The 21,647-nt window shown below is 40.1% G+C and overlaps 1 protein-coding gene across 2 annotated transcripts in view; it reads left to right on the forward strand.

The window, feature by feature from the left end:
* The window catches only part of HDGFL1 (HDGF like 1), a 730,488-nt gene that overhangs the window by 363,558 nt on the left and 345,283 nt on the right, over positions 1-21,647 (forward strand). The window lies entirely within an intron of this gene.

The following is a 21,647-nucleotide window of genomic DNA, read 5'->3' on the forward strand; positions in this document are numbered from 1 at the left end:
TTCCCATATTAGGGAAGTTTTCAACTATCATCTCTTCCAATATTTTCTCAGTCCCTTCCTTTTTCTCTTCTGTTTTTGGACCTCTGCAATTCAAATGTTGGTGCCTTTAATGCTGTCCCAGAAGTCTCTGAGACTGTCCTCGATTCTTTTCATTCCTTTTTCTTTATCTGCTCTGTGGTAGTTATTTCCACTATTTTATCTTACAGATCCCTTTTCCGTTCTTTTGCCTCAGTTATTCTGCTATTGATTCATTCTAGAGAATTTTTAATTTCAGTTATGTTGTTCATCATTGTTTGTTTGCTCTTTAGTTCTTCTGGGTCCTTGTTAAATGTTTCTTATATTTTCTCCATTCTATTTCAAAGATTTTGGATCATCTTTACTATTATTAATCTGAATTCTTTTTCAGGTAGACTGCCTATTTCCTCTTCATTTGTTTGGTTTGGTGGGTTTTCACCTTGCTCCTTCATCTGCTGTGTGTTTCTGTGTCTTCTCATTTTGCTTAACTTACTGTATTTGTGGCCTCCTTTTTGTAGGCTGCAGGTTCGTAGTTTCCATTGTTTTTGGTGTCTGCCCCCAGTGGCTAAGGTTCGTTCAGTGGGTTGTGTAGGCTTCCTGGTGGAGAGGACTAGTGCCTGTGTTCTGGTGGATGAGGCTGGGTCTTGTCTTTCTGGTGGGCAGGACCGCATCTGGTGGTGTGTTTTGGGGTGTCTGTGACCTTACTATGCTTTTAGGCAGCCTCTCTGCTAATGGGTGGGGTTGTGTTCCTGTCTTGCTAGTTTTTTGGAATAGGGTGTCCAGCCCTATAGCTTGCTGGTCGTTGAGTGGAGCTGGGTCTTAGCATTGAGATGGAGATCTCTGGGAGAGCTTTTGCTGTTTGATGTTACATGGAGCTGGGAGGTCTCTGGTGGACCAATATGCTGAACTCGGCTCTCCAACCTCAGAGGCACAGGCCTTACACCCGGCTGGAGCACCAAGACCCTGTCATCCGCGTGGCTCAGGAGAAAAGTGAGAAAAAGGGAAAGAAAGAAAAATATAAAATAAAAAGAAATAAAGTTATTTAAATAAAAATATAAAAATTATTAAAAATAAAAAATTAAAAGATATTAAAAAAAGAAAAATAAAAGAGAAAGAAGGCAGAGAGCAACCAAACCAATAAACAAATCCACCAATTATTACAAGCTCTAAAAGGTGTACTAAAAAAAACAAAAACACGTCTGGCGGAACCTTAGGACAAATGGTAAAAGTAAAGCTATTCAGACAAAATCACACAAAGAAGCATACACATACACACTCACAAAAAGAGAAAAAGGGGAAAAAATGTATATATAAAAAAAAGAGGAAAAGAGCAACCAAATCAATAAACAAATCTACCAATGATAATAAACTCTAAATACTAAACGACGATAAACATAAAACTAGGAACAAATTAGATGCAGGAAGCAAACCCCAAGTCTACAGTTGCTCCCAAAGTCAACTACCTCAATTTTGGGATGATTCCTTGTCTATTCAGGTGTTCCACAGATGCAGGGTACATCAAGTTGATTGTGGAGATTTAATTCGCTGCTCCTGCGGCTTTTGGGAGAGATTTCCCTTTCTCTTCTTTGTTCGCATGGCTCCTGGGGTTCAGCTTTGGGTTTGGCCCCGCCTCTGCGTGTAGGTCACCTGAGGGCATTTGTTCTTTTCTCAGACAGGACGGGGTTAAAGGAACAGCTGCTTCGGGGGCTCTGGCTCACTCAGGCCCGGGGGAGGGACGGGTATGGACGCGGGGCGAGCCTGCAGCAGCAGAGGCTGGTGGGATGTTGCACCAGCCTGAGGCGCGCCGTGTGTTCTCCTGGGGAAGTTGTCCCCGGATCAAGGGACCCTGGCAGTGGCGGGCGGCACAGGCTTCCGGGAGGGGAGGTGTGGAGAGTGACCTGTGCTTGCACACAGGCTTCTTGGTGGCGGCAGCAGCAGCCTTAGCGTCGCATGCCCGTCTCTGGGGTCCACGCTGATAGCCGCGGCTCGCGCCCGTCTCTGGAGCTCCTTTAAGTGGTGCTCTGAATCCCCTCTCCTCGCGCACCAGGAAACAAAGAGGGAAGAAAACGTCTCTTGCCTCTTCGGCAGCTCCAGACTTTTCCCGGACTCCCTCCCGGCTAGCTGTGGCGCACTAGCCCCCTTCAGGCTGTGTTCACGCCGCCAACCCCAGTCCTCTCCCTGGGATCTGACCGAAGCCCGAGCCTCAGCTCCCAGCCCCCGCCCGCCCCGGCGGGTGAGCAGACAAGCCTCTCGGGCTGGTGAGTGCTGGTCGGCACCGATCCTCTGTGCGGGAATCTCTCCGCTTTGCCCTCCGCACCCCTGTGGCTGCGGTCTCCTCCGTGGCTCCGAAGCTTCCCCCTCCGCCACCCGCAGTCTCTGCCCGCGAAGGGGCCTCCTAGTGTGTGGATACCTTTCCTCCTTCACAGCTCCCTCCCACTGGTGCAGGTCCCGTCCTATTCTTTGTCTCTGTTTTTTCTTTTCTCTTTTGCCCTACCCAGGTACGTGGGGAGTTTCTTGCCTTTTGGGAGGTCTGAGGTCTTCTGCCAGCGTTCAGTGGGTGTTCTGTAGGAGTTGTTCCACATGTAGATGTATTTCTGATGTATTTGTGGGGAGGAAGGTGGTCTCCACGTCTTACTCCTCCGCCATCTTGAAGGTCTCTGGGTGTGGGTTTTTAATTTTCCTTAATGAGATATCTCCAGACTACTTAGTATTTTGCGAGTAACTGTATTTTTTCTTTTTAATTGTAATTAATAGTTTTAAGTGATGCAGCAGCCTAGTCAGTTCCATTTTTAAGTCAAGCATGTTAATATTTCAGGGCAGGTGTCTGAGTTCCAGGATTTGGAAGAACAGAATTCTGACGCATTTGTTACTTTTCCCTTCACCACATTTGGCATTTGAATACTCTTTATGTATCAAAGGAAATCTCACATTATCCTCATAAAACCTTCACATAACTGGACACCTAAACACTTATTCAGAGTCACAACATACCTCTGGAGGGAGTCTCCCTGTAACTCTGCTCAGATTGCTGGAAAATTTCATATTTGAGGAAATAAATTTTAAGTATAGTTGACTTATAATATTATATTAGTTTCAGGTGTACAACATAGTTATTCACTATTTTTGTAGATTACACACCATACAAAATTGTTATAACATCATTGACTGTATTCCGTGTGCTCTGTATTATATCCCTGTGACTTATATTTATTTTACAGCCGGTAGTTTGTACCTCTTAATCCTCTTCACCTATTTTGCCCACTCCCCCAACCTCCTCCCCTTTGGGAATCACTAGTTTGTTCTCAGTATATGTGAGTCTGTTTCTGTTTGAGGAAAATGTTTTAATGAAGTTGAACACATTTATTTTTAATGATTTGTGTGTGTCTGTGTTTATAGCCAGCTGCAGTTGCTCTAGAAAGGAGCTGTTTGTGGTGGGTTGAGACTGTTGAAAAATAAGATGGCCAGTGATAAGTGGGCAGGAAGTGGACCTGGGGGCCTCCTGAAACTTCCAAGCTGCTGACTACTCAACATTCAACATTTCTGTTTTTCCCTTTGTGATTTGCAGATTTATTGAAACAGGCATTTCTGCTAAGTAATTCCTCACATCGCAACATGTATAATGAAGCTTCTACCTTTAGAATCACTAACAAATTCTAATAACGATTTGCGGCATGAGAAGAATTGATTTGGAAACCCTGAGACCCTCACGATACCTAAAATCCATACAGCGCTGAACTTGCTTAGGTGTATTATAATTACATTTGTCCATCTCGACACTATATTGTGATTTAATTAAGAGCAGGGACAGTTAACTTTGAGATTTGTGACCTTGGGCACAGTATTTGTTATATCGGAGGCTTTCAGTAAATGCTAGGTAAATGAAGAAAATAGGGAATAAAGTTTAATGTCTCATCTGGACTTCTCTCTTTTGTAATCTTCACTGAAGTCAAGTAGTGTTTTGCTTCGGTAAGTGGCAGGAACTCATAGCCATGTACTCCCTTTTAGATTGACTGACATTGTCAAGGAACTTCTATATTAGTAGTAAAAAGAACACTGGAGGTACAATACAAACACTTGAGTTTAAATTTTGGCTTCACTGCTCACATGCTGTGCCTCACTGGGGAAAATATTTATCTTCCCCAAGCCATCATTTATTCATCTATAAGATGGACTAATAATATCTGCTCCATATGATATTTCACAAGGTTACCTTTTTTCCTTTATTCAAGAAGCTCTTGAAATCACCCATAATCTTAAACTGCTTAGCTTATGTATAAAATTTTGAAGTATTTAATGATGCTTTTACAAAATCGCCTGTAAATCTTGTTGCCCTGCAGCTGCCAGACTCATGAAATCAATGGCCTTTATTGCTTTAGGCGTAGAGCAGATAGAGTCTGGATTCTAGAACACATATGTCATTGTACAGTTGGCAGAGAAGTCCTCATACAAGCCAGGACTCGTTAAAAACGCTAACACTTCCATTTCACGTATGGAAAAGAAAGCCTGAGGATTTAAGACCAGGTCTTACAAAAGTGGGACCCAACCACATAGGAAGGGAAGCCCCCACGCAGTAGTGCAAGACGATGCTTGATGGTGGATGTGATAGGAACAGAGAGCAGGATGATTTAAAAAGAAAACAGGAAGGTTGAGGAGGGAGATGAGAGCAAAGGAGGCTGTGTTGACCTTCCCTCCTGGAACCTTGGGGAAATGCCTCTTGGGAATATCTAAACCACCTTGGCATGGGCAGTAGAGTTGAAAAGTGGCCTCTTGAGAAAATGCCACCTCTCCTCCAGGTACCTCATCTCTTAGAATTGACTCAGAAGTTCCGACCGGGCCGAGATGATGAACAGAGCTTATAAGGAGGAGTTGGCGTGCCTTACAGGGGGTCCCAGTATCACACAGCAGGGCAACCTGTGGCAGAGACTGCAGGGTGTCCCTCTATAACTGGGGTTGGGACAGTGGACACAACCAAGTCTCTGAGATGAGGAGTGAGAGCCAAGCTTGGTCAATCAGGGAAGATGGCCAGAAGCAGTGTTTGTCCTATGTCTGTGCTGAGAGAACCACCCCAGACACTTCAGAAACAGATACAGGGAAGGTAGAGACCAAAACCCGAGGATCAGGCCAGATTAGCTCCACCTTACTCAGGATGTAGCGGCGCCCCCAGGCAGAGGCTCCAGCCCCACCACCACAAATCACATAAACTTCTTTTTGAGGAGATGCCAGTATGTCAGGAGAGAGTGGAAGGGGGAGAAAAACCAGAACAACTAAAAATTGACCCCAAATTGACTGTTTTCTGGAGAACCTGAGTTATGCCAAGTGAACAAGATTTAAATTTTCGTTTTGATTTGCTTTTCACCAAGAATGAAGGCCTTTGAACAAGATGAGGTCAGTTACATGACAGGATGAACTGGTTTTTTAATTAGTTTTTGTCCATCTGTGTAATAATGAGTAAATTTCAAATCAGCCACACTAATCTGTCTTCCTCTTTGTTTGTAATTTACACATGTATATTGTTCTCATTGAGGATTTATGTGTTTGTAACATTTTATGGCTTTCACATACACCCTTGCATCTGTTTACCAAAACAGCATGAGATAATGTCAGTATTACTATGCTTTAGGTTCTGGTGAGGAAACTGCAGATTTGTCCAAGAGCAGAGAGCTGGTGAGAGAGAGAAAAAAGAAAGAGAATGGCTTACAAATCAGGTCCTCTTTGCATGCTCAGAACTACCACAAAGCTACTCTGTTCGGCCTCATTTTGTTTCTCTCTGGAGCTCTGTCTAGGTGATACATTGTGAGTACATCTGGGCAAAACAAAACAGGCTATGGAAAACTCATTCTGATAATTTCACATCTAGGAAAAATGCAGAGAACAACAAAAGTGAGTCAGTATGTTATAAATTCAAGGTCAGTATTCTGTGTCAATGTCTATAGTGAATGAGTTCCAAAGGATTTGTGTCACTATTAAATTAGAAATGATCGACTCTTATTTGATGTGTAGTGGATTTAGCCATATAATAGAAAGAAACAGTACAAAGGATAGAGAGCAAACGTATTTTGTAAGACAATTGCAAACCTCTTATGAGCTTCAACACGAAGTAATAGAGACCATCTCATCTCTTTGGCTATTCATTCATCTTTAGCATTAGTGAATTTATGGTTTGTATTCTTGACCTTGACCTAGAGCCCTGAAGTGTTGCATGTGCTTCAGCAGATACATTTCAGGAGAGTGATTGTGTGTTACAAGTTACATATCTATAACCAGAGATCTTACATAGGTGGACACGATTAGAATTGGGGGAGAGGCTATAGGTTGACATTCAGGGATTTCTCCTGTTTGTTTATTTTTGTGTACTCTGTGTCCCCTTTCATTGTAAGCTTTGTATTCTCAATTTTCAGTCTAGTTGAATTTGTTGAGCTGTTGGTCGTAGAAATAGATCTACAGGGTTTTCTTCAGTGATATTTTTTCATTGCTAATGTATTCTGTAGCCAGCCAAGTTTACGGATAACCCACTTTGTGTACGTATCAAAGCAGGTTTCTCCTCCTTGCAGAGGAATTTCTATTTTCCATCGGAGTTCACTGGGTCACACAGTGCCCCCACTGTTCATACAACTTCCACTACTTAAGCAGTTTCTTTTAGGATGTTAGAGAGCGTGTTGTCCCTTTAATATAACTTCTATTTTCCCAGTCAGACTAAACTTGTCATTAGAGTGTTGTAAACTCACGTCTTAAATTCCCTTGGAATTTCTTGTTCATATTTTTAGAGCCTTCACATCAAGCTGAATTTTTCCAGCCCATCTTTCCTTACTACCACTGATGAAAGAGGATGAGATGAGCAAACCCATGTTTTTGTGTGCCTACTGTGGCGGCCTCTTTGCCACATACTTATGATCATTATCTGATACAGAGGATAGCAAATTAAAAAATGCTCACGTTGAATAAATTAAATCTCTTTATCCATCACTTTAGAAGAATGACAATACAACATGTAAATGGTTTAAAATGACTTGTTGGAATATTTTTGCCTAGATTGGGTGAACATCTCTACTGATAAGCCCACTTGATTGAAGTTTTCCATGTTATATATTTAACTCAGTGTTCTTAATATCCACAGCTCATTTTTTCTATTGATAATGGCTCCACTGTGCAAGGTAGAAATATAATGAAAAATATCCCTACCTGTAATTTAAAAAAACTTGAAAGAAGCCTTTATAATTCACATGAATTTTCGTATGTAGTCAGCTCAGGACTGAAGCCATATAAGCTTGAGCTGTGGATGAGGCTACAACATGAGAGAGGCTGCTAGTGTTGTGAAAGCGGATGAGGTGGGACATGTGGTGATGGTGTGCTTAGAACGCGCCTGCTCCCGCTGCTCTTCTCATATGAGAGTTTCCTTCTTCTTTTGATCTGTTATGTATTTTACATACAATTATTGTTTCCCTTTGGCTCTCCCATTAACACTGAACTCTTTCAATGTTATCTTTTTTACTCTCCTCTTTTTGACATAAAGATGACATTAAATGGAAAGGGTAAATAGCTTTGAGCTATTTAAGGAGGGTAGGAAAGAGAATTTCCGAGCCCTCACATATTTCCACATCTGGACCTAGAACATAGCACATCTTGATATGAGTCCTTTAATTCTTGCCTTGCATACACATTTCAGCCGATTTTGGCAAAAGCCGTGTCCTCTGATGAGGAAGTGACTGTCGTCTTCTTGTGTCATTTCCCAGCCCTGGAGTCTTGTTTACAGCAAACTCCTTTGTTAAGAATTCAACATAAAGATCTTTGATACTGTGGAGCCCATCCCTGACTCATCATTAGCTGACACTTTGTGTCTGGCTGGCAATTTTTCCATGAGTGGTAAGATCAGCCTCATACAGTATTACACAACCTTCCCCCATTCCTTGTGTGCGTCAGTGAGAATCAAATGACTCTTAATAGTGAAAAACAAAATCTTGGAGTAGGGTAGAAAGATGACCAATCTCTAAATAAAGCAAAGCAATGTTCAGTCTGGAAGGATTCTCTCATGTTCATTATGCATTTTATTGGTTCTCTGTGAAGAGCTTTCTCTTGCTAAAAGGACTATTAAAATTTGTCTTTGCTGTAGGTGATCATCATCTGTAACGTGTGGTTCTCTCCTTAATAAAGTTAGGGATCATTTGAAGGTCATTCAGGGTCAGCACAATGTAGTGAAGAGGGTATTGAGTCAGTAGGTGCTCATTGGAAGGACCCTTATCTTCTCAATCTGTGACTCCATCTGTACGATGGGATTCATCATATCTAGCTCACAGGGATGATGCATAATTTAATGTGTATAAAATAACTTGGCAAATTATAAAAAAAACTCATTTAAGTGAAACGGGCTACTATTTATTTAAGAGCCAGAAGAGCTTGCTGTCATTATTTGAGAGAAGGTCACGATACTGGGACCTCTTAGAAATTGCAGCATTATGTTCTAGAAGGAGTGATTTGATGAATATTGGCTTAAACTAGTAGGATTTTCAATAGCCCAATTGCAACATTTTTCTTATTACTTTGCCTCTGTAAGGCTACCGTGCTATATTGGAAAAATCTTCTTCCCGTAACCATGAAATGAAAAACGGAACTGGGTTTGAGTTAGCTGCTACTCCTTCAGTGACTTGTGGGCAGCGTATTTTGAGTAACTTGCTCCTTACAGCTGTTTCAGCTCTGACACCCATCCTCTTCCCTCAGTCCTTTCTTTGTTACTTGGAAAGAAGCAGTGGGGAATTTCCACTGACTCTCCTTTGCCCAGTTTTTGATGGACATACACAATTTCTTTTTAAGAAGCTGGTATCTAATTCAGAGAAAATGTAATATATGTTTTAAACCTAATGGTGGATACACCAGTTATGGAACCTATAAATGAAGTTGAACTTTGGAGCCAAAATGATTCTTGGGGCTTGTCATCTTCATCATGGAAGTCTTGCCACTGTAAGCTCATTTGGCAAAGATACGGTTGTCTTCTTGGGAAATACCTTACCAAGTCTTCACCGTAATTCTGAATTGATGCCAAGCCAGACTGTTGTTTGAAAACTACTTCATATCTTTGCTTTATGGTCTATGCCGTTAACCTCAAGGATTTAGAGTGTGAGCATTGAACAGCCAGAAACTATAAATAGGAGAAAAGTGCCTTCTTAAAAATTGCAGTCATTAAGGTATAATGCCATATGGGCTCAAGGGGTGGCAAAGATGGTGAGCGGCTTGTTGTTCATTAAGACTGAAATATTTATATGAGCAGTAACAATAACAGCATATTTTAGGGTCTGTGTGGTATGGCATTGAGCACAGATGCAATTAGATAATATTGATGGCCCCTATTGTAATTATGTAAATGGTACCAAGTTCGGCTATCTTTTATCTTTCATTTCCATGTGCACGTGTAAAGCAAGGGCTAGAAAGTCAGTAACTGCTGGGCTGGAGTGCTGGGCTATTTATTTACCTGACGTAGTAGTCTGAAGCTTACGTTCCTCTGAGTTATTTTTTCATCCAAATTAAGCGTGTCCGGTGGATTGCACAGAAGGGACACACAAATATGTGCTTATTTGAAGAAATGCTTGGTGATAAAGCATCCACATGAAAACCCTGTCAACCCAGTAGGTCCATTTTGAGTTTTTCCATTTCAGAGCTGTGTGTTTGGATCCCACTTGACCAGTACTGATGCTTCTTTTGTTACCTTTCGAACAGACCATTTTAGATGGTTCTCCTCCCCTAGGGATGTTTTCTATGCCTAGCTGCCTATCAACCTTTCCATCTCAATGCAGAAGCATTTGATTAGTGTGTTTAAAGTAATAAAGATGTCAACAGTCGTGTCACCTTGATTAATGCTAATTATCAGTCTTTAATGGTTCCTCTGCTTTGGCCACCATCCTTGCAGATTGTGATTTTTATGGTTAAAACAGTGCCCTGCCATCCAACAGCTTAATGATAAATTCTGGTCTATCTTTCTTTAATGATTCTGCATGCAGTGGTATAATCCCAGTAACATACATTATCTTCGTTCTTTAAAAGCAAGCAGTGACTTTCATAGCGGTGATTAATGCATTTATAAGGAGCTTGAAGAATCCTTGTTGGGATCACAGCAGAGGTTATGAAGATTATGCTTGCCAGGCGTTAGAATTAGTGGCAATGTTACATAGGCTGCCTGAAAATAATTGAAGATTTTCATGCAGTCCCTGTTTAGCACATTATTGTTGTAAATGAGACTCTAACTGCCGTGGCAAAAAGACTTAGGTTTTGCAAGCTGAAGATGCCATCAGTATATGGTTGTCACACCAATGAAATGAAAAGCACGTTAAATGATTGGAGGGCTTTCCTTCTTTACAACAACAGTCTTGTTAAACAGATTTGGGGTCACTCAATTTGAAATATCCGTTGATTAAAATGTCTTTTCTGCCAGGGTTTTCAGGCTGAGTTTTCACAGTGCTAATATATGTTTAGTCTTTAATCTCCTTACTCTCAAGCCTGGAGATAGAGTTTTAAATAAGAGATGTTCCCAGTCCTCTATACCTTTGCAAGACCTTCAAGATATGGATAATTTGCTTATGTAAATATAAGCCCATATATTCCACACAATAGTACTTCTCTGAAATGCTGTCTCTTATTGAAGAAACGCTGAACGTAAGTTAACAGGATGCTTTACTATTTTATGAGCCATTACCTTCACATCAGTTATAACACATAGCTCCTTGCTCATAGTAGACATTTTAAAACAGTGTTTTAATGCTATTAACGAAGGTACTGACAACTTTTACCAAGATTTTTTTGAACTCATATTAGTATGCACCTGTTTGTTCTGTGTTTAATATTACTATTTTCTGTGCTCATAAATTAAGCTAGATGGAGCATCAGTCTACTACAGTCTCAAATGTGAGATGTGTTTACACCTCTTTGCTGTCAACTAATTTTATATTCAGTTCTAATGATAATATCCTAGTACAATAACCTCTACTAGCTCTGACCTCTTACATTTAAAAACTCCTTAACTTCTAGCAGGGAGAAAATACTTAAAAATTTTTTTGAACCATATTCACTTTTAGATAAGGAAATGCCAAATTGCATTATAGGAAGACAGTTATTCCCCAAGTGGTACCAGCTTAGAGAAACCACAGACCTCAGGGGCCAATCTTGGGAGAGTAGTTCACTTATAATAGCATGTATTTAACATTTCTAGGGGTGGCTTTAGTTTGAGTTTTGGATGATAATAAACTTTACCCAATATATTTTTTGGCTAGGCATTTAAGGATATATGCTGCCAAGCTGCATAGTGTTTACTAGTAGGCCCCTCAATTTGCAAGCACTGAACTGGGGACTCTTTAACATGTACTTTGGAATTTTACGATGATGACTTACTGCAAAGTCTTTTAATCTTGCAGTCATATAGTTTAAGATGGTTGAAATGTTAATTTTCATATATCCTAGTGTGCTCTGTTGGATAATGATTGTCATAAGTGAGCCAGTGTACATCTCTTTACTAGAGTGGTAATATAGAAAAGATACAGCGTATAACCTCTCCCACAGGAAACCCTTTTCTTTTGGAGTTTTGCTCAGACATTTCAAATGTGAGTAGGCTGGAAAGAGATGTTGAGATGGATGAGGAAGGCCAGAATTAATTGAACTAGGATTGATTGGGAGAAAAGCCTGGTATGGGAACTTAACACAGTACCGGAGGTGATCTGTATGGTGATTAATTCCCTGTGAAGTCAATATGTACCCCCAATGTGTTTGTCCACTTCATTTCCACAATCGTAGCATTCCACTTCCAATGGATGGTGTGTCTCATTAGAATAAACGGAGACTCTTCTGTGGGTGCCAAGACTCAGTGGACACTGCAGAGATTTAGGCCTTAGAACTACATAGTGTATGATTCTGCAAAGAGAAATACAAACTGCTTGATCAGAGGAGGTGTTAGCTGTGTTGCTTAGTCTCTCACTATATGATTGTTTTCTTTTGTAGTTTTGATAAATTAACATTGACTCACATATTCAATAGGAATATTTTTTAAGTTATTTTTAAAGGCCCCAGGGCTTTAGTATAAAAATGCAGGTTAATTCTCAGAGGCTTTCAAAAGCATTTCTGCATCATGCTGCTAATTAAGATAAGGTTATCATTTTAAGTTATACCAGGAATGTAATTAGAGCCTCTAGTGAGAACTGTAGCAGTCAATTTTATACAAATTATTCAGACCTGGTAAGGTAGAATACAGTTTTAATAGGACAAGTGAACATACTGTGATTTATTAGATATCATGTGAATTCAAATGACACCTGAACACAGCATGTGTAACTCATCATGCGCCCAAGTCACTGGGAATCCAGCTCAACAGGCTTTCATCAGAAGAGATTTAATAACATGCCTTCCATTCCCTATTGTTCAGTGCCCGTTATTTTGGATTTGAGAGGGATTTTTGTTTTCAGATTTGAATGGTTTTAGACCGGAGAAAGCCATCTCATGTGTAGAATACAAAGCACAGATTACCTAGCACTCTCATGTATCAAGACTGATGCGTGCTGCACCGAAGTCGCTGGCCCCGCTTGCTTGCTTTTTTCTTTTGTGTGGTCTGCAGAGCAAGGTGACCAACTGACAGTGTAATTAACTAATTTTTCTGTGTTGTCCATCTCTGCTGAAGAGTATTGGGTGTTGTATAAGAAAGTTACATGTCTTATCTGCCAGCTGTCAGTAATTACTTATTCATTAAGTGGATACCTGCTTTCTAAGGATGTGTGAGGAGGGCAGAGTTGAATAGCTCCTGAGAAGGTTGTTTGTCTTTTCCTTCTAAGATCCCTGCGGGGCATCCAGAGCTCTGTACTGGGGCATATATTTCAAGGACACCTGAAAAATACGTGGAACACCTTTTCCTTTTCCCTGGTTAGGAAAGGTTTCCTTTCCTTTTATTCTCATTTGACATGTCAGCTGTTCTACATTTTGCTATGAGCCTAAATTCCTCAAATTGGAGTCATTCATTCAGTGTGTGTTTACTGAGCTTCTGTTGTGTGCCATGCATTGTGCTAGGTATTTGGCATGTGGTGGTGAAAAAAAGATAGTGTACTAGTATCTGTAGCATGAGCCTACCTTGCCCACCTCTACCATTAACCATATAGCACCATCTTACCTTTATAATTTACAGGGCAGATAAATAGCATCTCATGCAATCTCCTCCATCTTCTCTGTCCTTCATATCCACTATTATCTACAGCTGAAAGGTTTTCTTTCTGTTCAATCTCATTGAAAATGTCCATTCTCATCCATAAAATTAACGTGATTAATTCTGAAGTTACTGAATTAATTTTCTTCCTCTCTCCTTTATCTCAGTCTTTCTCACTCCTCTGCTCCTTTCTTTCAACCAAAAAGCATGCTTGCATTTTGCCCTTAACCTATGGATAAGCAATAAATAAAAATCTGTCTTACCTCTGTTACTCATTCAGACTTTCTAGTTGCCCAGTTTTCTTGAAAGTGTGTCTGTATAGATGCTGAATCTTCTTCCTTATTTCTTCATCTTATACAACAGTCTGGCTTCTGGACCAGCACATCTACAGCCGGATGAACAGTGACGGCCTATGTTTAATTCTCATTCCACGTAACTTCTTAATAACATTTGGTATTGCTGCCTGTTTCCTACTTCTGGAAGTTGGCAGCTTTCTCGAATCCATGATGTCATTCTCTCCTGGTTCCCATTGAACTGCCTTGATTATTCATCCTCAGTTTCCTTTGCTAAACTGTCCTTTGCCAGTCTTTTTAGTGATGGTGTCCCTCAGCGTTTCAGCTTTAGTTTTCTTCCTTACTTATTCTGTCTTAGGAGGTTCTTAAGAGTCTCCAACGTTGTACTGTGAATGCCCTTGAATCATATACTACATATTTGGTATAGGTTTGGGTATGTGCATCTTTCTGGGAAAAGGATTCATAGCTTTTATGTGATTCTCAAAAGCGCCAAAGACTGTACAAATAATAAGTGCTGGAGAGGGTGTGGAGAAAAGGGAACCCTCCTACACAGTTGGTAGGAATATAAATTGGTGCAGTCACTATGGAAAGTGGTATGGAGGTTCCTTAAAAAACTAAAAAGAGAGTTACCATATGATCTTGCAATCTCACTCCTGGGCATATGTTCGGAGAAAACTCTTAATTCGAAAAGATACATGCACCCCAGTGTTCATAGCAGCACTATTTACGATAGCCAAGACATGGAAACAACCTAAATGTCCATCGACAGATGAATGGATGAAGAAGATGTGAGATATATATATATATAGATAGATAGATAGATATACACACACGCACACAATGAAATATTACTCAGCCATAAAAAAGAATGAAATAATGCCATTTGCAGCAACATGGATGGACCTAGAGATTATCATACTAAATAAGTCAAAGACAAATATCATGTGATGTCACTTAAGTGGAATCTAAAAAATTATACCAGTGAACTTATTTACAAAACAGAAACAGACTCACAGACATAGAGAACAAACTTATGGTTATCAAAGGGGAAAGGGGCAGAGGAATAAATTGGGACTTTGGGATTAGCAGATACACACTACTATACATAAAATAACCAACAAGGACCTACTGTATAGCACAGGGAACTATATTCAGTATCTTGTAATAACTTGTAATTGAAAAGAGGAAAAAAGGACCAAAGACTGAAAAATGCTTAAAACCTCACTTTGTGAATGATGGCGGCCTCTTCTGTGGTGTCCCACACCAAACCACTCCTGTTTCTATGCTGTGTCTTCTCTCAGGCGGTGGCTTCACTCTTGACCTAGGTTCTTAAAAGACCCTGCTGTCTTTCTCCTTCCACATTTAGTTATATAACACATTCTCTCAATTATGATTCACAAATGTAATTGGTCTCTCACAATGTTGTCTTAATTAGATTCTCTGTCACCTATTTCTCACCACCCTGGTCCAACCTGCTTAATATTTCCGGAAATATCTTTTGATGTATCCTGAAATAAAAACCTGCTCATACCACTCTCCCTCAGTTAATATTCTTCAGTAGACTCCTTCCCTCCTCCATACAGGTTAAATTCCAAGTCACTTGGATCATAAAAGCCTCCCGTGGAATTTCCCTTACTTTATAAGAGCACTTTGAACCCTTTTCAGTTCCCCCAGTGTGTTGTGGTGCTGTTTTCTTTCCCTGAAATGAACTCCTCTCTGTTCTACGTGGGTGATTTCTGTTTATCTTTCAAAATTCATCTTGGCCATTAGGCCGTCAGTGAAGCCTTCCCTGGTCCCAGGAAGAGTTAGCATGGCTTCCCTTTCTTTTTAATGCTGTTGTTGCATTGGCTACTCTGTATTTTAAGTTTAAAAGAAGAAAATTCATTTATTGAGGTAACATTGGTTTAAATGGTTTATAACCGTATATAGGTTTCATGTGTACAACATTATATTTCTACTACTGTGTAGACTACAGCGTGCTCACCCCCAAAAGTTTAGTTTACATCCATCACCGTGCAGTTGACCCCTTTACCCATTTCACCCTCCCCCACCCCCCCTTCCCCTCTGTACCCCCTTTCCCCGCCACTCTGTTCTCTGTATCTGTGTTCTTGGTTTGGCTTGTTCCATTTATTTTGTTGTAGTTTTGTTTTATTTTAAGAGTCTGCATATGAGTGAAATCATGTGGTATTTGTCTTTCTCCATCTGACTTATTTCACTTAGCACAATACCCTCTAATTAAAAAGATATATGCACCTCTGTGTTCATTGCAGCGTTATTTATACGTAATAGCCAAGATATGAACACAATCATCAACAGATGAATGGATAAAGAAGATGTGGTGTCTATATGTAATGGAATACTCTGCAGCCATAAAAAAGATAAGATTGCCATTTGCTACATGGATGGACCTTGAGGGTATTATGCTAACTGCAACTTTTAAAAAATTCCTTGGGACTTCCCTGGTGTCCCAGTGGTAAAGAATCCGCCTTGCAATGCAAGGGACGCGGGTTTGATCCCTTGTCGGGGAACTGAGATCCCACATGCCACAGTGCAACTAAGCCTGCGTGCCACGACTACTGAGCTCGAGTGCCTCAACTAGAGCCCGCGTGCCGCAAACTACAGAGCCCATGTGCCCTGGAGCCTGCACGCCACAACTAGAGAGAGAAAACCTGCACGCCATAACTAGAGAGAAGCCTGTGCTCTGCCATGAAGAGCCCGCGTGCCCCAATGAAAGATCCCACATGCTGCAACTAAGACCCGATGCAGCCAAAAATAAAATAAAATAAATTAATTAATAATAAATAAATCTTTAAAAAAATAAAAAATTCCTGTGACAACGTGAGAGGCCAGGGAATTAGAGGCCAGTTGTTTTAGCTGAGCATCCTCAGTGCCCAGCACGATGCTTCAAGACACTTTCTCAGGAAGCACAAGCTCTCAACTTCAACTTGGCATGAAGATATAGAAGACACTGTAGATCATTTTCTGGATCAAACAAGCAAGTCAGTCTTTTCCAATTCTGTTTTTGAGAGAGACTCAAACTCCTGTGATTAAAAGTAGTTATCATCTCTGAATTTCCTAGCATGATGTATTCTGTACAAATGCCCATCGTATGTAATATATGTTATTATATATGTTATCCACTAGGAGAGAAGCTTGGGTCTATTTTATGAAACAAAATGAACAGCATATGTAAGCACATATACTTTCTCTTATATGCCTTTTTAAAGAAAGGTAAATTCTGGGTATGTTGACAGCAGCTTTGGAGTAGTTGATTGATATGTGACTTCCTTAAGATTTCAGTGGAAATCAGGTATCTTGAAACTATCTAGCAACTTTGCATTATTATATACGAAGAGAGACCTCTTCCACTTTCCTGTGCCACGGATCTTTTCCCTTTCTTGCCAATGGTTAAGACAATCATTAGACCAAAGCAATTGATATCTCTGTGCCTTAAGTTTCACAGTGCCATGCTTTAATAAAAATGATCTTTTCTGAGATCTGTTAAGTAATTTATTAACAAGACATGTCCTAGGGAAATATATTTTTCTCTTATTACTATCTTAGTAACATACTTTGTTAATGGGGACTGGATCATAGAGAAATTAAATTACTTTCCGTGGAGTTTTTGTCAGAGAAACATAAGTGTTATATCATTAAAAGTTATAAAAATTTCTTCTAGAAAAAACTGTGACGCTTAATAATCTATATTAATACTTTATTCTACGTCCACTTGGTAAATAGTTTCTAGATACCATGAAGCCAACACATAGTGGTAGTATCTCGTCACCCTGTGATTCATCAAGCCATCATCACTCTTTCATTTTGTTCTCTGTAGCTACTAGAGAAAAATCATAATGATTCTTCAGATTTTTATGAAAAATCTAAAAATGAAATAAAATGAAAATAGGAATAGAAAGAGTTACTTTCCTTTCTTTTTTTCCTAAAAGCTCTTCAAATATGGAGGGAACTGATTCTTTGGTTATATTAGGTGGATTAATTGGTGGATAGGCATTTTTTTTTTTCTGTTACCCTTTCTGAATTCTTAGATTTCCTTCTCCCTTTTAGATGGCTTGATATTTGGGTTCAAATAGAGAGAATTTAAATCTAAGCTGCTGAAATTTCTTTTCATCCTATAAAGAGTCCTGTTACGAAGCATCCAAATTAAAATTTTGCCTCGTCACCAATAACTCCAGGGTGTCATCAGTCTCTTTACTCTCTGAAACTGATTTGATTTGTGTTAGTTTTGGTCACCTCACATGTACTTTGTTTTGTAAAAGAATGGAGCCTAGCTACATGAATGCTATAAGGCTAGAAACTAGATTTTTATTTTTATTTCCTGGAAGGATTTTTAAAGGCTTGAACTATTGTTTTCTGGAGAATGTTAAGAGTATAGGGACTTCTCAAGATGTCTGACCATGTCTGTGAAATGCCTGTATATCCTAGGTTGAGTATCACATGCCATAATTGAAAGTATGCTTTATGGTCATACATTAACTCTCTCCATTGCAAGGGCTGATTGGCAAATACAAGACATTGTGGGCATGAACCGTGAGCACTCAGTTTTTAACATTGCTTAAATACAAGACAAATCGATCAGAGCCCCCCTGCTAATATCATGAAAACCAGGCAAGTCCTTTGCATATAGGCCACCACTCCCTCTCTTCTACTCGGACTCTGGTCTATGGTGTTTGGTACCTCCTAGGTTTCTGCTCACAGTACTGTCTGTTTTCTGGTCCCATCCACATTTTTATGTAAGATTCACCAACCTGTAGTTGAAGCTTCTCTGGGATGAAAATAGGGCATTGGTCAGACTGACAAGAACATCTGGTTGTATTGATAGTTGCACATCTCATTGTAAATTAATAGATTGGCATTCTGATTAGGATTTGGCTTTCTATGTTGCTTGCTTAGTAGGGGAGTATTCATGGACATGCTAAGTACAGGCACGTTTGCTTGAAAATATTCTTTTTTGATAAAATAATAAAATGGCATATATGTATGTTTCTGTATTTGTGGGAGTGAAGAATATAAGTCTGGATCTAAAAATATGACTAAATATATGAAGTCAAGATGCCTGGTACACTCCAACCTTTTCTTTAAATATGACTCAGTTTTATATTGGTAAAAAGATTATAGTGGTAACTAGATGGAGAATTGCATTGAGACAAATATCCAAAATCGTATTGAGTTTCAGAGGGCTTTTTGTTTCAGTAAGTGTCCTGGAGACAATTCATTCATCCAACAGCTAATGTATTAAACATCTTTACCAGGATAGAAACCGGGTGAAAAGGTGGGGGATTGGGCAGAGGGTAGAACATTCTCAGTCAAAAGGAGAGCATGTGCAAATTATCTGAAGCGAGAAGAAGATGGCATATTGAGTTATGAAAGCAGGCAGAGATTGCCAAAAGGCAAGGAAACCAACGTGAGGATGCTATGAGATCAAAGCCGGGAAGTAGGCAAGACCCGGATCTATTACTAGTTTCCAAGGCATATATTACGTAGAGTATCATTTCATTCCTTGGCTCTGCATGAATATACATGAATATATTTGTTTCATATCTGTCTCATCCTGACTGCTGAAGAAGTTTGCACTATCAGTGTACTCTTTTCTCTCATGTATACTCAACTTCTCCCTCTCAACTGGATCCTTTCCATTGCCTTTAAAACTTGATTAAAGCTCTCTGGTCTCCCACACAAACAACCCTTCCTCGACTCCATATCCCCCTGCAGGTATTGTTTTCTTTCCTCCCCTTTATGGCCAAATTTGTTGAATGCGTTTCTGTCTTCGTTTCTTTACCTCTCAATCACCCCTCTCTAGTTTAGCTTCCGTCTTCATCACTACATCAAAACAGCTTTTCCTAACTTCACAGTGGCCTTCTGTTGTCAGTCTCAGGGTCCTCTTCTCAGTAAACTTCTTAATAGCATTAAAAAAATACAGTTTTTGGAATACTAACTCCTCTTGGCTTCCAGGGTATTTCAGTCTCCTCTTTTTCTTTATGTTTTTGGCAATACATTCTCCTCTTCAAAAGGTACTATAAAAAGAGGTCTAATTAGTTACTAAGTTATTGATACCCTTGAAATCCCTCTTCTGTGTTATTCCCTACTGTCTCCAAAATTAGTCTCATTTCCTTCCTTGGCTTGTTACGAGAGGTAGCTTAGCATGACAGGTAAGACCACAGCGCCAGGGGCAGAGTGCCTGGGTTTATATCCCAGCTGTGTACGTTAGGCAAGCAACTTAATTTCTAATAGTTTCTTTGTATGTTAAATAAGGATAATTATAATATCTGCCTCATCTAGCTGTGAAGATAAAATGAGTTTGTGTATGTAAAATGCTTAAAGCAGTGTCTGGAAAAATGGTAAAGACCACTTGAATGCTTAGCTGTAGTATAATTTGTGAATGAAACGTGAATTTTTATTATCTACATACGTATGATATTCAGTTGCCTATGAACATCTCCACTTTCAGCTCTAAAGGCACATCATAGTCAATGTGTCCAAGATCAAATGCACAGTGTTTTGGTGCTTCATCCCTAGAAGAAAATGTCTGGTCACTCCTGATGTTTCTTGCCTCAGTGAGTGACTCAACCATCCTGTTGTTTACACAAGTCAGAAAAGTAGATCCCATCCTCCGTGATCTCTTTTCTCTCATTTCCCATTTATCACTAAGCCCTGTCAAATTGACCCATTAAATTTCTAGTACAAGCTTGCATTTCTCAATGTTTACACTTCCACCACGCCCTCCAGAGATACTGTTACCTCTCATCTTAAGTACTATAAAAAGAGGTCTCTCTGTTTTCTGTCTACGCATCACCTCCAGTAAATTATCTACCCTCTTGCCAGAGTTCTCATTTCAAAAGGCCAAGCTGATGATTTCCTCTTGGTTTCCTACTTTTCCATGGGTTCCCATTGCTCTGGGGATAATGACCAAGTCTGCCGGTCCCTCCTTGTGGTCCAAAGCCTCAGGCATACAAAAGCACAGGTGTCTAGCAGCCCGTCTCCCATCCCACCTCCTGCCACTCCTTGTGCTCCAGCCACACCTGTTCACTTCCAGCTGCTTGTATACACTCTCTTCCCGTCCACCAGAGACTTTTGTGCATGTACTTCCCCATGCTGGAAACCTCTCCCCACTCCTGCCACACTTACTAATAAATCCTTATACATCCATTAGATGTCATTCCAAACATCACTTCTTCAGAAAAGCCTACCTTGATCCCCTAGTCTACTTCAGGTAACTATGTTATAAGCTCCCATAAATTAAATGCTTTCAGAGTATGTGCCTCAAGTTTTCACTGTAGTTTAATGTCAGGGGTCCCCAAGGCCACCTTTAGGCCCAATGGTTTGCCCTAAGGACTCGCAGGACTCAAGGAAACTATTATACTCACAGTTACAGTTTATTACAGTGAAAGGATGCAGATTAAAATCAGCAAGGGAAAAGGTGCATAGGTGGACGCCAAGAGAGACCAGGTGTAAGTTTCCAGTTGTCCTCTCCCAGTGGAGGCACAGGTACAGCGCTTGTCTCTCAGCAATAATGTGTGACCACATTTGCCAAGTGTTGTCAACAAGGGAAGCTCACTTGAGCCTTAGTGTCCAGGGTTTTTATTGGGGTTCAGTTATATAGGCATGCAGCACGCTAGCTACTCGAGTCTCCAGCCCCCTAGAGGTCAAATTGATACAGTGTGGTCCAAAGCCTCAGGCATACAAAAGCACAGATGTTCACCATAAATCCCATTGTTAGCATAAACTATCTGGTGTGGCCAAAGCCTCAGGCATACAAAGACACTCTTATCTGGTAGGTATTCCAAGGACTTGGAGGTCGTTTCCCAGGTGCCAGGCCAAGGATCAGTCCTGAAGATGAGAATGTGCAGGGTTTGAGCAGCCCAGGCCTACTGAGTTATCCCTTTCCTGCACGTGTTTCATCAGTGCTATTATCCGATTAATATCTATCTTCCTAATAGTCTACATGAGAGCAAAATCTGTAACTGTTTTTACGCAGCTTAATATACCTAGCCTTTATCATGGTTGCTGACCGATAGCAGATGCTATGTAAATATTTGTTGAATGAATGAATAAAATCTACTTTTTATTGTCTTTATTTCCTTCCAGTCTATACTGTGTTCTGTATCTTTCTATCCCACTTTTTCATGTACTTTTTCTTTATTACAGAGTCTTATGCATTT

This window comes from Balaenoptera physalus, assembly GCF_965194825.1.
Source record: "Balaenoptera physalus genome assembly, chromosome: 11".
In the NCBI taxonomy this organism is placed as follows: Eukaryota; Metazoa; Chordata; class Mammalia; order Artiodactyla; family Balaenopteridae; genus Balaenoptera; species Balaenoptera physalus.